Source organism: Rana temporaria, chromosome 3 (genome assembly GCF_905171775.1).
Source record: "Rana temporaria chromosome 3, aRanTem1.1, whole genome shotgun sequence".
In the NCBI taxonomy this organism is placed as follows: Eukaryota; Metazoa; Chordata; class Amphibia; order Anura; family Ranidae; genus Rana; species Rana temporaria.
The window spans coordinates 293,863,210-293,876,042 of record NC_053491.1 but is presented as its reverse complement, the minus strand read 5'-3'; the positions used below and the strand labels follow the sequence as shown (position 1 = coordinate 293,876,042).

General features: G+C 47.3%; 1 protein-coding gene across 3 annotated transcripts in view; it reads right to left on the bottom strand.

Moving 5' to 3' along the window:
• Nucleotides 1-12,833, bottom strand: part of LOC120932405 (core histone macro-H2A.1) — a 210,639-nt gene that overhangs the window by 181,730 nt on the left and 16,076 nt on the right. The gene's annotated exons all lie outside the window — the stretch shown is intronic.

The following is a 12,833-nucleotide window of genomic DNA, read 5'->3' as shown; positions in this document are numbered from 1 at the left end:
TATGCATACCACAAATTACACCCCAAAACAAATTCTGCTATTCCTCCCGAGTATGGCGATACCACATGTGTACGACTTTTACACAGCGTGGCCACATACAGAGGCCCGACATGCAGGGAGCACCATCAGGCGTTCTAAAGCACCCAGGCCAATTCTGACATTTCTCTCCTACATGTAAAAATCATCATTTATTTGCTAGAAAATTACATAGAACCCCCAAACATTGTATATGCTTTTTTAGCAAAGACCCTAGAGAATACAATGGCAGCCGTTACAACTTTTTATCTCGCATGGTATTTTCGCAGAAATTTTTTGAACGCGTGTTTTTAAAAAGAAATGTTTTGTGCTTAAAAAAAAAAAAAAACAGTAAAGTTAGCCCAATTTTTTTCATAATGTAAAAGATGAAGTTACACCGAGTAAATAGATACCCAACATGTCACACTTCAAAATTGAACTCATGGAATGGCGCCAAACTTCGCTACTTAAAAATCCCCATAGGCGACGCTTTAATTACTTTTATTGGTTACATGTTTTTAGTTACAGAGGAGGTCTAGGGCCAAAATGATTGCTCTCGCTCTAACGTTCGCAGAGATACCTCACATTTGTAGCTTGAACACCGTTTTCATAAGTGGGCGGGACTTACTTATGCGTTCGCTTCTGCATGCGAGCACACGGGGACAGGGGCGCTTTAAAAAAATGGGTATTGCAGAGTATTTGGGTATTGCAGAGTATTTGGGTATTGCAGAGTATCGCGCAGGGTATTGCAGAGTATGGGGGGTATTGCAGAGTATTGGGGTATTGCAGAGTATGGGGGGTATTGCAGAGTATTGGGGTATTGCAGAGTATCGCGCAGGGTATTGCAGAGTATTGGGGTATTGCAGAGTATCGCGCAGGGTATTGGGGTATTGCAGAGTATCGCGCAGGGAATTGCAGAGTATTGGGGTATTGCAGAGTATAGCGCAGGATATTGCAGAGTATTAGGGTATTGCAGAGTATCGTGCATGGTATTGCAGAGTATTGGGGTATTGCAGAGTATCGCGCAGTGTATTGCAGAGTATTGAGGTATCGTGCAGAGTATTGGGGTATTGCAGAGTATTGGGGTATTGCAGAGTATTGGGGTATTGCAGAGTATCGCGCAGGGTATTGCAGAGTATTGGGGTATTGCAGAGTATTGGGGTATTGCAGAGTATTGGGGTATTGCAGAGTATTGGGGTATTGCAGAGTATCGCGCAGGGTATTGCAGAATATTGGGGTATTGCAGAGTATTGCGCAGGGTATTGCAGAGTATTGAGGTATTGCAGAGTATCGTGCAGAGTATTGGGGTATTGCAGAGTATTGGGGTATTGCAGAATATTGGGGTATTGCAGAGTATTGCGCAGGGTATTGCAGAGTATTGGGTTATTGCAGAGTATTGGGGTATTGCAGAGTATTGCGCAGGGATAGCTGAGCTGGGATGGATGGATGGCTGGATCTGTGACTACAGTTGTCACAGATCAAGCCCTCAATGCTGCTGCTGACACCCGCCCCCCCCCCTCCTCTCACACTGTACCGAACGGTACAGAGAGGAGAGGGAGGAACCGGCGTCATCAAATGACGCCGGTTTGTTTACAAGTGATCGCTCCGTCATTTAACGGAGCGATCACGTGGTAAACGGCCGCTATCAGTGGCAATTTACCGCGATCCGTGATGCGCCGGGTCTTCTAGACCCGGCGTTCACGGACGATTCCAGGAGCGCTCCCCAGGGGGCGCGCGAGTGGAGGATTCTGGGAGGACGTCCCAGGGACGTCCTCCCAGAATAACTCGACCGCGCTGTAGCAGTAAAATGTCTATGGCGTGGTCAGCAAGTGGTTAATAAGAACACTTGGGGGCGTGGCTTGGCGCTTGATGGCGACGGACGCACACTAGAGGAGCTCCGTGAGGAAACCCGGCTTACAGCCTGAAACCCTGCTTTCTCAGAGCCAGACATGGGCAAAAAGCTGTTCCACACCCCACAGACCCGCTCTAAGCGAAGCACAGTGGCGTTATCAACTAGGAACATAACGGATCTCTTTAAAAACACTGCAGTCTCAGGCGGCAGCATGGCGGGGAACAAGATGGCGCGCCCGCAGCGGGAGGAAGACGAGACTAGCGAGGACTCACTCTCTGTGGCGGAGGACTCAGGTAGGGGGTATAATCACCCAAACCACCCCCTGACATACGCAGACATGACTGGATTCGCTGCGGATATTAAATCCACGTTTTCTGCAGCCATCACTGACCTAAAGTCCAACCTGCTTGTTCTCACAGAGAAGCTCACGACTGTTGAAACTGCTGGGAAACACAGGGACAAGAGACTGCTCAAATTGGAGACCGTAGTGACCTCTCATGCCTCCCACCTCATCGATATAAATCGCCATTTGGAGGACTTAGACAATAGAGGGAGAAGGGCGAATATAAGGGTGAGAGGGATCCCCGAATCAGTAGAAAACGCGCAGATTATCCCCACTTTACGGAGAGTGTTCAACAGCCTCCTGGAGAGACAAGAGGATGCGGCCATTGACTTTGTCCGCGCACACAGGGCCCTGAGGCCTAAAGGCCCTGACACAGCTCCCCCACGTGACATTATTTGTTGCCTACAGAATTACCCATTGAAGGAAGAGATTATGATCAAGGCCAGGAGGAACGACAGAGTGGTGTTCAACAGGGAGACTATTATGCTGTTTCACGATCTATCTCAAATCACCCTCCGGAACCGCAGGGCCCTGCGACCTTTATTAGAGGTGTTGAGAGAAAAAGAGCTAATCTACTCTTGGCGCTTTCCGTTCGCCTTGGTGGTCACAAAAGCGGGCAGGCAACACGTGCTACGCTCCCCCGCCGATCTCCCTGAATTCTTTGAGGCTTTGGACTTAGACCCTGTCGCAGTACCGGAGTGGTATCAGGAGTTTGCCCTCCCCAGGATGGATAATGGCTCTTGTCGCTCCCCACTCTCCACACCGGAGAAGAGGCTCACCAAACGATCCAAACAGAATCGGGGTCACGGCTCGCAAAGTGGCACGCCTAATCTCAGGCAAGGCCCTTCTAGGGCCCAAGAGGAAGACTAGATGGATCACATCTCCTACTAGCCGCTTTATGTCACATTTTTGATGCTCCCCCCTTCTTTATGATTTTTACTTTTGTTTGTTCAATGCCCACAATCCAAGCTCTTCTGGTACAGTCTTTTTTTTATAGCCCATATACGCTGGATGGCACACAGGAACATGATAGGCTTTTGTTAGCCTACACGTGCCTTTTTCTAAGGACTGTACGGGCGCACATCGCCATCTTCTGGCCTTGTAGGAATTTGGCACGCTGTACGTGAGGCACCAGCGCAGACGGACTAAATGGCTGCTCTCAGGGACGTGTGCTCCACGGGAGTCTGAGGCGCTACTGCGACGCATCACCCAGCGGTTTGAAGTACCTAGATCACCCGGCCGGGTGATCTTCTCCTACTCAGACGTGACTCAAACCAGAGGTTGTTGCAATGCAGCTCATAACTGCTAACCTATAGGGTATACTAGGAGACTGTTAGTATAAGGGGGTGTATTGTGCATGCTGTTTGAAAGTCTGACTCCAACAGCTGGTTATGTTTCTTATTAATATTTTGTTGAGTTCAACCTGTTGGGAGATTCAAACTAAGACTGTTAATTTTTGTCGGTTAATCATTGTTTTTTTTTGCAGGGTTTCTATTCAGCACCACCAGTCCGCGTGCCACATACGCAGGTGGACTGGTTATACAGTTTTCTTTTTCTTTTACAAGCCGGGTTTCCTCTCTTCTCACCTGTGCTGTGACAGAGAGTGTTATCCTTTTGTTTTGTTAATTTGTACTGGTAATACGCTAAACCACCCAATTGTTGGTGGTGAAGGCTGTCTCGGGCTGCTGTTCACTGCGGTGTCACAGAACCCTGGGACGCCTCCTCAGAGGTGATTGAGTGACGTCTGCCTTCGTCGCTACCGATCAGTCACACCACGACCTCGCAGAGTGGGACCCGCAGGGGTCATTGCGCTTGCGGGCCCACTACTTCAGACCTCGGGGTGCTTGACACATCCCGTAGTGCTATTTGTATACTCTCCTTACCCTTCCCCCACCTTCTATCCCTTCCTCCCTTTTCTTTGCTTGTACCTCTCTTTACCCCACCTTCCCTATCTGTATCTATACACCTTACTGAGATATTCAGGGTAAAACGGACCACTGGTTCACCACATCAGTGCTCTACCTAACTTGTTGTCTTATTTTCAGATATAGCCAGCCGTGGTACGGGTGAGCGCCTCAGATGGCATACTCATCGGTAGGCCCGGGCCCTACGGTCATTTCGCACAACGTTCAGGGACTGAACATGCCAGAGAAGCGGACCACGCTGCTCAGGGAACTCAAGAAAGGTAAACCGCATTTCGTTTTTCTGCAGGAGACTCACTTCCAGACTAATAAGATACCGACACTGACCAACACATACTTCCCGACGGCCCTACATGCGACAAATAACTTGGCCAAGTCTAAAGGGGTAACGATCCTAATAGGTAAAAACGCGCCTTTTCAGTTAACTGACAGGATGACCGACCCAGACGGTAGATACATATTTATCAAAGGCAGCTACGCTGGCACCCCAATCACGCTGGCAAATGTCTACTTTCCCAATTCTGCACATGCTACTTTTTGCCAGCGCATGATACGAGCCCTGGCAGGCTTTACATCAGGATGTCTGATATTAGGGGGAGATTTCAATGTCCCATTGAACCCCTTGGTGGATACGTCGACAGGTAAAACTTGCATTTCGTACAAAATCCTCAAAAAGATAAAAATACTTCTACAGTCCTTGCAACTGGTGGATACGTGGAGATACCTTCACCCGTCAGAAAGGGACTTCACGTTCCACTCTGCACCCCACAAACGATATTCTCGTATTGACCACTTATACATCTCACAGTGAACCATTCAGCCTCCTGGAGACTAAACGCGTCGCTCTTGACAGACCCAGCACTACTACCTCAGATTACCGACAAGCTAGTGAGTTTTTTCACGCACAACGATTCTGCGGAGGCAGATCCCATGATGGTTTGGGGTGCCCATAAATGCACGCTGAGGGGTGACCTGATTCGCATGGGGGCTAGGCGAAAGAGACTACAGGAGGCTGAAACCACCAAACTTTTTCACACAATTTCCCTATTAGAGACTAAGCACAAACAGTCCTTATCTGAACAAACGGCAGCGAGCCTCTTGGAGGCCAGGAAGCAGCTACAAAACATCCTGGCTACTAGGACGAAACGCTTCCTTTTCTTCAGGAAAAAAATCTATTACGAGACAGGAGATAAGTCAGGTAGGCTACTGGCGAGAGCTCTACGTGACCCCCGCTCCTCCACCCACATTACCGGGATCAGGAATGATTCTGGTGTACTGGATGTTAGGACGGAGGACATTGCAACACACTTTCATAACTATTATTCTAAACTCTACAACCTTGCGCCTAGACATAGGCCGCCTGGGTCGGAGGGGTCCAGGAAGCAAGAGGTCCTGGACTATCTGAAACAGAGTGGTCTACCTAAACTACCAGCTGAGGCCGTTGCGGCCCTGGAAGAACAGATTTCGCTATCAGAAATCCGGTGGGCCATTGGGGCCTTGAAGTCAGGGAAAAGTCCGGGACCGGACGGCTTCAGCTCGATCTACTACAAGACCTTTAGCGACATACTGGTGGGCCCTATGCAGAAAGCCTTCAACTCACTGACAAACCCCAGACCCCTGCCGAGGGACTTCCATACCGCGCATATCACGGTTATCCCGAAAGCAGGCAAGGACCCCGAAACTTGTGCTAGCTACAGGCCTATCTCTCTTTTAAATATAGACCTGAAGCTGCTGGCAAAGATTTTGGCCAACAGGCTGAGGCCACTTCTGCCTGCGGTGATTGGTCCGGAACAGGTAGGCTTTATGCCCGGGAGGGAAGCCAAAGACAATATCATCAAGGCCCTTCTGCTCATGCAGGCTGCCCGCACACAGAAAGTCGAGAGTCTTCTCCTGTCCACAGACGCGGAGAAGGCTTTCGACAGAGTGTCTTGGGACTTTATGTTCGCGACCTGCTCCCATATAGGCCTTGGTACGAGTATGATGGCGTGGATAACGTCGCTATATCACCACCCAACTGCCAGAGTCAAGATCAATGGGTCACTGTCGGACGTAGTTGAAATACATAATGGAACGCGCCAGGGCTGCCCCTTATCCCCACTGTTGTTCATCCTTACCTTGGAACCGTTCATCCGCTCGGTGAACAACAACAAATCAATTCAGGGGATCTCAGTACGAGATAGGATGTACAAAACAGCGGCTTATGCGGATGACCTTCTTTTTTTTGTGACAGGCCCGCACATCACCGTCCCAAACCTCCTGAAAGCCTTTGACCAGTATGGCTACCTCACCAATTTGAAAATAAATTTGACCAAATCCGAAGCCCTGAATCTTTCACTTCCTGAACCGACCCTCACTAAGACACAATCCAACTGCCCCTTTAGATGGGAAAACAAAGCTTTAAAATACTTGGGTATTTGGCTGACTCCGTCGCTAGCATCGCTGTACGACGCTAACTTCACTCCATTGTTACGTAGCTTTGAGGATAATCTAAAACTGTGGAATGAGAGATACTTCTCTAGGTTCGGAAGAGCAGCCATCATCAAGATGGTGATGCTACCCAGACTTCTGTATCTGCTTAGAGCACTGCCGATAGTCCTACCTAATAGGTTCTTTAAAAGACTCCAGACAGCACTGCTGACCTTCTTGTGGTCTCGCGGAAGGGCACGGATTAGGTTCGCTCTCTTGACTAGACCAAAGGAAAATGGGGGAATGGGGCTACCCGACTTTAAAAAATACTACATAGCAGCTCATGTTACAAGGGTCGTGGACTGGCACTGCCATAGAGAGACGAAGGACTGGGTGACCTTGGAAGATGACCTGAGCCCTCTGCCGCTCCTTTTCTCCCCCTGGAACCCTGGGCTGAAAAAAGCCCATATAATGCCCCACCAGCCTCTTCAGGCAAATACCCTGACGGTTTTTGCTTTGGGGACTAAATGCTCCTCCATATTCTCGGTCAAGGGCCCACTTACCCCGCTGTCTGAGAATCCAGATTTTCAGCCAGGACTAGGCTCGAGGACACTACGTAACCTATCCACCGACAAGACACTTATAGCGGGAGACTGCATCCGGGGGGGAACGTTTGTGGAATACCAAACACTCAAGCAGGCACAAGACCTCCCTTCCCTACCTTTCTGGACGTACCTCCAAATACGCAGTTACACCGGTGACAAGCAGAACAAACCACACTTCACCAGACCAATGACCGACTTAGAAGAAGTTTGTATCAAGGGTGAGCTCCTGCAGAGAACGACATCGGTCATATACCAGTGGCTACAGGAGCCCTCTACCTCCACGGTTGATAGGTTTCAGAAAGGCTGGTCCAAGGCACTTGAGAGGGACATCTCAGAGAAACAATGGCGGAGCGCCTGTGTGCTGGCACACAAATGCTCTATTAGCACAAAAATGCAAGAAACGTCCTACAAGTTGCTAACGGACTGGTATGCCACGCCTGCTAAGTTAAACTCCTGGTATGCTCAGACCTCTGATAAATGTTGGAGATGTGGGGAGGGAGTAGGTACGCTGATACACATTTGGTGGCACTGCCCTCGCCTGGCTAACTATTGGCGCCAGGTCACAAATTTAATTAAACAAATCACGGAGACCAGCTTGGTCCTTGACGCAGCGTGCTGCCTTCTCCACATCTCCTCCTTCTCACTGAAGAGATATAAGAACTCACTGACGAAACACATGTTGAATGCCGCGAAGGCCTTGATTCCTGGCCTTTGGAAGACCCCTAGGGTCCCCACTATTGCACAATGGCTGGGAAAAATCTCTGAAATTCGAGAAATGGAAGACACACTTGCACAAGCCTCTGAAAACGTGGATAAGTTCCAGAAGACTTGGTCGCCCTGGTTTGAATTTCGTTTCTCGAAAGCCTATGAGACGCTTATGGGCGCTGACTGAGAGCCCGCTTGTCACTCCGTGACGATATGATTAGACTCTGAGTCAAAGAACTGTCCTGTTTACTCATTACACTGCTGCATTCACCTTCCTACCCCCCCTTTTACCTTTCTTTTTCTCTTTTCATATCTGTCCCCCCCCCCCCCTTCCTTTCCCCACACCTGTCCCCCCCAATCCGGCCATCGCTAGATGGTGGGAATACTAAGCCCCACTTTATGGTATGGTAGTGAAAATACACATGAAAAGCGATGGATAATCTAGCCGAAATATAACGTCAGATGGCTTTAGGTGGTAGAGGTAAGGCCTATTCTTACAGCAAGAGGTTATATGTAACGACAGCTTCTTTGGAATGGGCCACACTCTAAAGACAGCAGAGTAACGCCTCAAGCTTTGTCGCTAATTGTGAACCTGTTAGTATTACATGATTTGAGGATTTATAGATGTCAACTTTGATGTTTGAGACTTTTGTGTACGACTGTCATTATCATGCTGTACTGTTTTGATAATTGCACTATATTTTGTTCTTGACTGGAACACTAATAAACTTTGGAATGTTAAAAAAAAAAAAAATAAGAACACTTACCTGTCCTAGTCACCCGCAATGTCAGTCCCCCGACGGTGATCGCTGGCGATCGCTCGGTCCTGGCGCCTCTGCCCATTTCCTACTGCGCATGCGCGACTCGCACTGGCTTTGTGAATGGGCGGCTGCCTCCTGGGATACACAGAGCTCCCAGAAGGCAGCGCGGCTCATTCACAAGAAGACACAGCGACGTAGGACGAGCCAGAAGATCCAGCATGGTGGAAGAAGAGGCAGGAGAGCTACTTCCGCATAGCAACCGCCCTTTCAGGTGAGTATAAATATTTTTGCGATTTTTTTTAAAGATTTTTAGGGATAAAAAAAAAAAAGGTGGAACTCCACTTTAAGGATAGTGATCATATGAAGCAATTTATTATCACATAGTTGTTTGGCTCCTTTTTAAATTATAACGATAGCAGAAATCACCCAAATCAAACAAAAGTTTACACGCCCTGTTTTTCTTTTTGCCTTGGTACAGACACACAATATGACACACACAGGTTAAAATGTCAATTAAAGGTTAATTTCCCACATCTGTGGCTTTTTACATTGCAATTAATGTCTATGTATGAATAGTCAATGAGCTTGTTAGCTCTCACATGGATGCACTGAGCAGGCTAGATATTGAGCCAACAAGGGAAGAGGCACCTCTGGGTGTAGTAGTTTTAAAACACAATTTATTGTAAGCATAGGTATTGGTCACTCTCACATTTTAGAAGTGACAGGTAGGCATGTAACAAATTCCCAGGGAGGGAAGGATATCCTCGGTCCGTCGCTCACTTCCTGGTCCTGCTGGAGCGCTGTGTCGCGAGGTAATTCTCTCACCGCTGATGGAAAAAAGCCGGCTGAGATAGGAGATCCTCAAACGAGGCTTGGAACGCTGGTGGACAGCAGGCGGAGGATGATGACGTCACCGGGTATGCATACCCGGCGACTTCAACATTTAAATGCGGCAAAACGGATGTTTTAAACGTGGGTTACTATCTGTCAAGTTAAATAGTTTAGGAGCAGTTGTAAAAACGTCCCGTGTACATGGAGCTTAGGCTTCATGTACACTGCTGCTGGTAAACGGGCGTTTAGGAGCAGTTGGGCATTTTTTTCAACTGCTCCTGAACTCTCCTCTATGTTATCTTATCAGTACATGTACACAGGGTCATTTACAGTCATTTCAAGGCAGTTGAGTTTAGAGGCTTTTTCTGGAAAGCAAAAAAATGAGTCCAGACGCTGAGTTTAGAGGCATTTCAAGCGTCAAATGCTTCTAAACGCGGCTAAAAGCGGTCACTTACTTTTAGCTGCATTTCGTTTACTTTTTTTTTTTCATTTTTGGCTATTTTGAAAAAAAATAAAATAAAAATATAAACACTTCTAAATGCAAACACAGCAAAACACTGCTAAACGTGGCATGCAAACGTGGCAAAACAGACGTTTTAAAACATGGGTTACTATCTGTTAAGTTAATCCATTCAGGAGAGGTTATAAAAATGTCCCATTAGGGATGAGCTTATTCGTCTCGAACATTGCCTGTTCATCTGTTCGGCGAACAACGAACAATTTGGGGTGTTCGCGGCAAATTCGAAAAGCCGTGGAACACCCTGTTAAAGTCTATGGGAGAAATCTAAAGTGCTAATTTCAAAGGCTTATGCCCCAGGGGACATGTATCAATGCAAACAAAAGTTTCAAAAACTGCAGTTTTTCGGGAGCGGTGATTTTAATAATGCTTAAAGTAAAACAATAAAAGTGAAATATTCCTTTAAATTTCGTACATAGGGGTAGGGGGGGGGGGGTGTAAAGTATGCCTGTGAAATAGCGCATGTTTCCCATACTTAGAACTGTCTCTGCACAAAGTGTCATTTCTAAAGGAAAAAAAGTAATTTAAAAATCACTTGCGGCTATAATGAATTGTCGGCTCCCGGCAATTCAGAGAGAATTCATTCATAAAAAAAGCGTGTAGGTCCCCCCAAATTCAATTACCAGGCCCTTCAGGTCTGGTATGGATATTAAGGGGAACCCCGCCGTCAATTTAAAAAAAAAATTAAGTGGGGTTCCCAACAAATATCCAATCCAGACCCTTCAGGTCTGGTGTGGATTTTAAGGGGAACTCCACCCCAAATTAAAAGAAAAATGGTGTGGAGTTCCCCCAAAAATCCACACCAGACCCCTTATCCGAGCACGCAACCTAGACGGCCACAGAAAAGAGGGGGGGCGAGAGAGTGCCCCCCTCCCCTCCTGAACCATACCAGGCCACATGCCCTTAACATGGGGAGGATGTCAAAAAATACGAAGGGAACTTGGACAGCCGCACTCCAAAAACGTTCCTTTTATTAAAATGGATCACAAAATAAACATGCCACAGCAAAAAATGGAACAAAAGCTAACATGTTGATGGGGACAAGGGCCTCATCCCCACAACCCTTGCCCGGTGGTTGTGGGGGTCTGCGGGCGGGGGGCTTATCAGAATCTGGAAGACCCCTTTAACAAAGGGGACCCCCAGATCCTGCCCCCCCCCCTATGTGAATTGGTAATGGGGTACACTGTACCTCTACTATTTCACTAAGAACGTGTAAATAATTGTAAAAAATACACACACCGTGGAAAAAAGTCCTTTATTAAGAAAAAAAAATCCAGCAGTGGTAATCCACTCTCGATCCCCGCTCCAACGTTGTTGGTATCCAGCGATGGGTGATCTTCTTTCCTCCGGGGGCCAGCGATAATAAGATCATCCAGCTCTGGGATCCAGAGAGCAGCATTGCCGGCTGCCTGTCTCCACCGGAGACAGCCCGGCGAATGACGCGGCTGGAGCTAGTGACAGTTCTTATATAGGATAGGCGGGGCCACCCATCACGTGACCCGGCCCCCCTCTGACGCACCCTCCAGGCTTCCCTCTTGCGTCAGAGGGAGGCGGGGTCACGTGATGGGTGGCCCCGCCTCACCTATATAAGAACTGTCACTAGCTCCAGCCGCGTTATTCGCCGGGCTGTCTCCGGCGATGCTGCGACCTGGATGATCTTCTCATCGCTGGACCCCGGCGGAGAGGAGATCACCCATCGCTGTATACCGACAACGTTGGAGTGGGGATCGAGAGTGGATTACCACCGCTGGATTTATTTTCTTTTTTCTTTTTTAATAAAGGACTTTTTCCACCGGGTGTGTGTTTTTTACAATTATTTACACTTCCTTAACCATCTCTGGGTGAAAAATGGTCGATGGTGGTTGTCATTTCCATAAAATGGATGTGTGCATGTTTAGCACAAGTGTTCATATGCCTTGCGCTGTGTCCAGCCAAATGCATTCCAGTATTGAAAAATGCACACATTTTGGCAGTTGTGTTAAAGGATCACTAAAGAATTTTTTTTTTTTTAGCTAAATAGCTTCCTTTACCTTACTGCAGTACTGGTTTCATGTCCTTATTGTTTGTTTTTGCTTTGAAGTTGCTGTAATTCTGCTGTGATCTCCACACTTCCTGGTTGTCTGGCTCCTTATAACCACAGTACTGGGATCTTTTCACTGTAGGTCTAAGCTGTCATTACTGTGTGTCTAAAACTTAACAGAACCAATCAGATTCATTTTAAAAACAAAACACTGCCCTGGATTTGTTTGTTTTTGTTCTGTGTGTCTCTCTAGTTCACAGGAACATGAAACCAGTTTAAAAGTGAAACTAACCTGCAGGTACATTATATGATTGATTTTTATCTATTTGTAATCATTTTGAAAAGGAATCAGTTAACTGTTATGTCTCTATACCCTGTAAACAGTCATTTCAGCAAAAAAAATGTTTTCCTTTAGTGACCCTTTAAAAATGAAATCTATTGTTCCACCAGCATTCATTGCTGGATTTGACCAGTTGTATACCTCACCAACAAGCTTGTCTAACCGGCTTGACTGAACTCTCCACTGTGTTGAGAAACCCTTGCTAGGTCATTTTGATGCAAACAATGCATGCCACCCGAACCAAAGTCACACCCCCCAGTTACATGTCAGGTAGCCTCTGCGCCACATCGCTTGCTTTCATATGCTTTATGAGACCATATGACAAGTGTGCTCTAAAGCTGAAGTCTACTAAAAAGAAAAGTTTACGCATATAGCACCAATCACATAACTTACCACCAAGGCTACTTTTAACACTAGCAGCGCCGGCAATTAGCACGAAAGCGCTGCTCGTTTTTGCTGCACTTTAGCGCTGTTTTAGCTGCGCTTTTCAGCAGCTAGCAGGGTGTTTTTTACCCA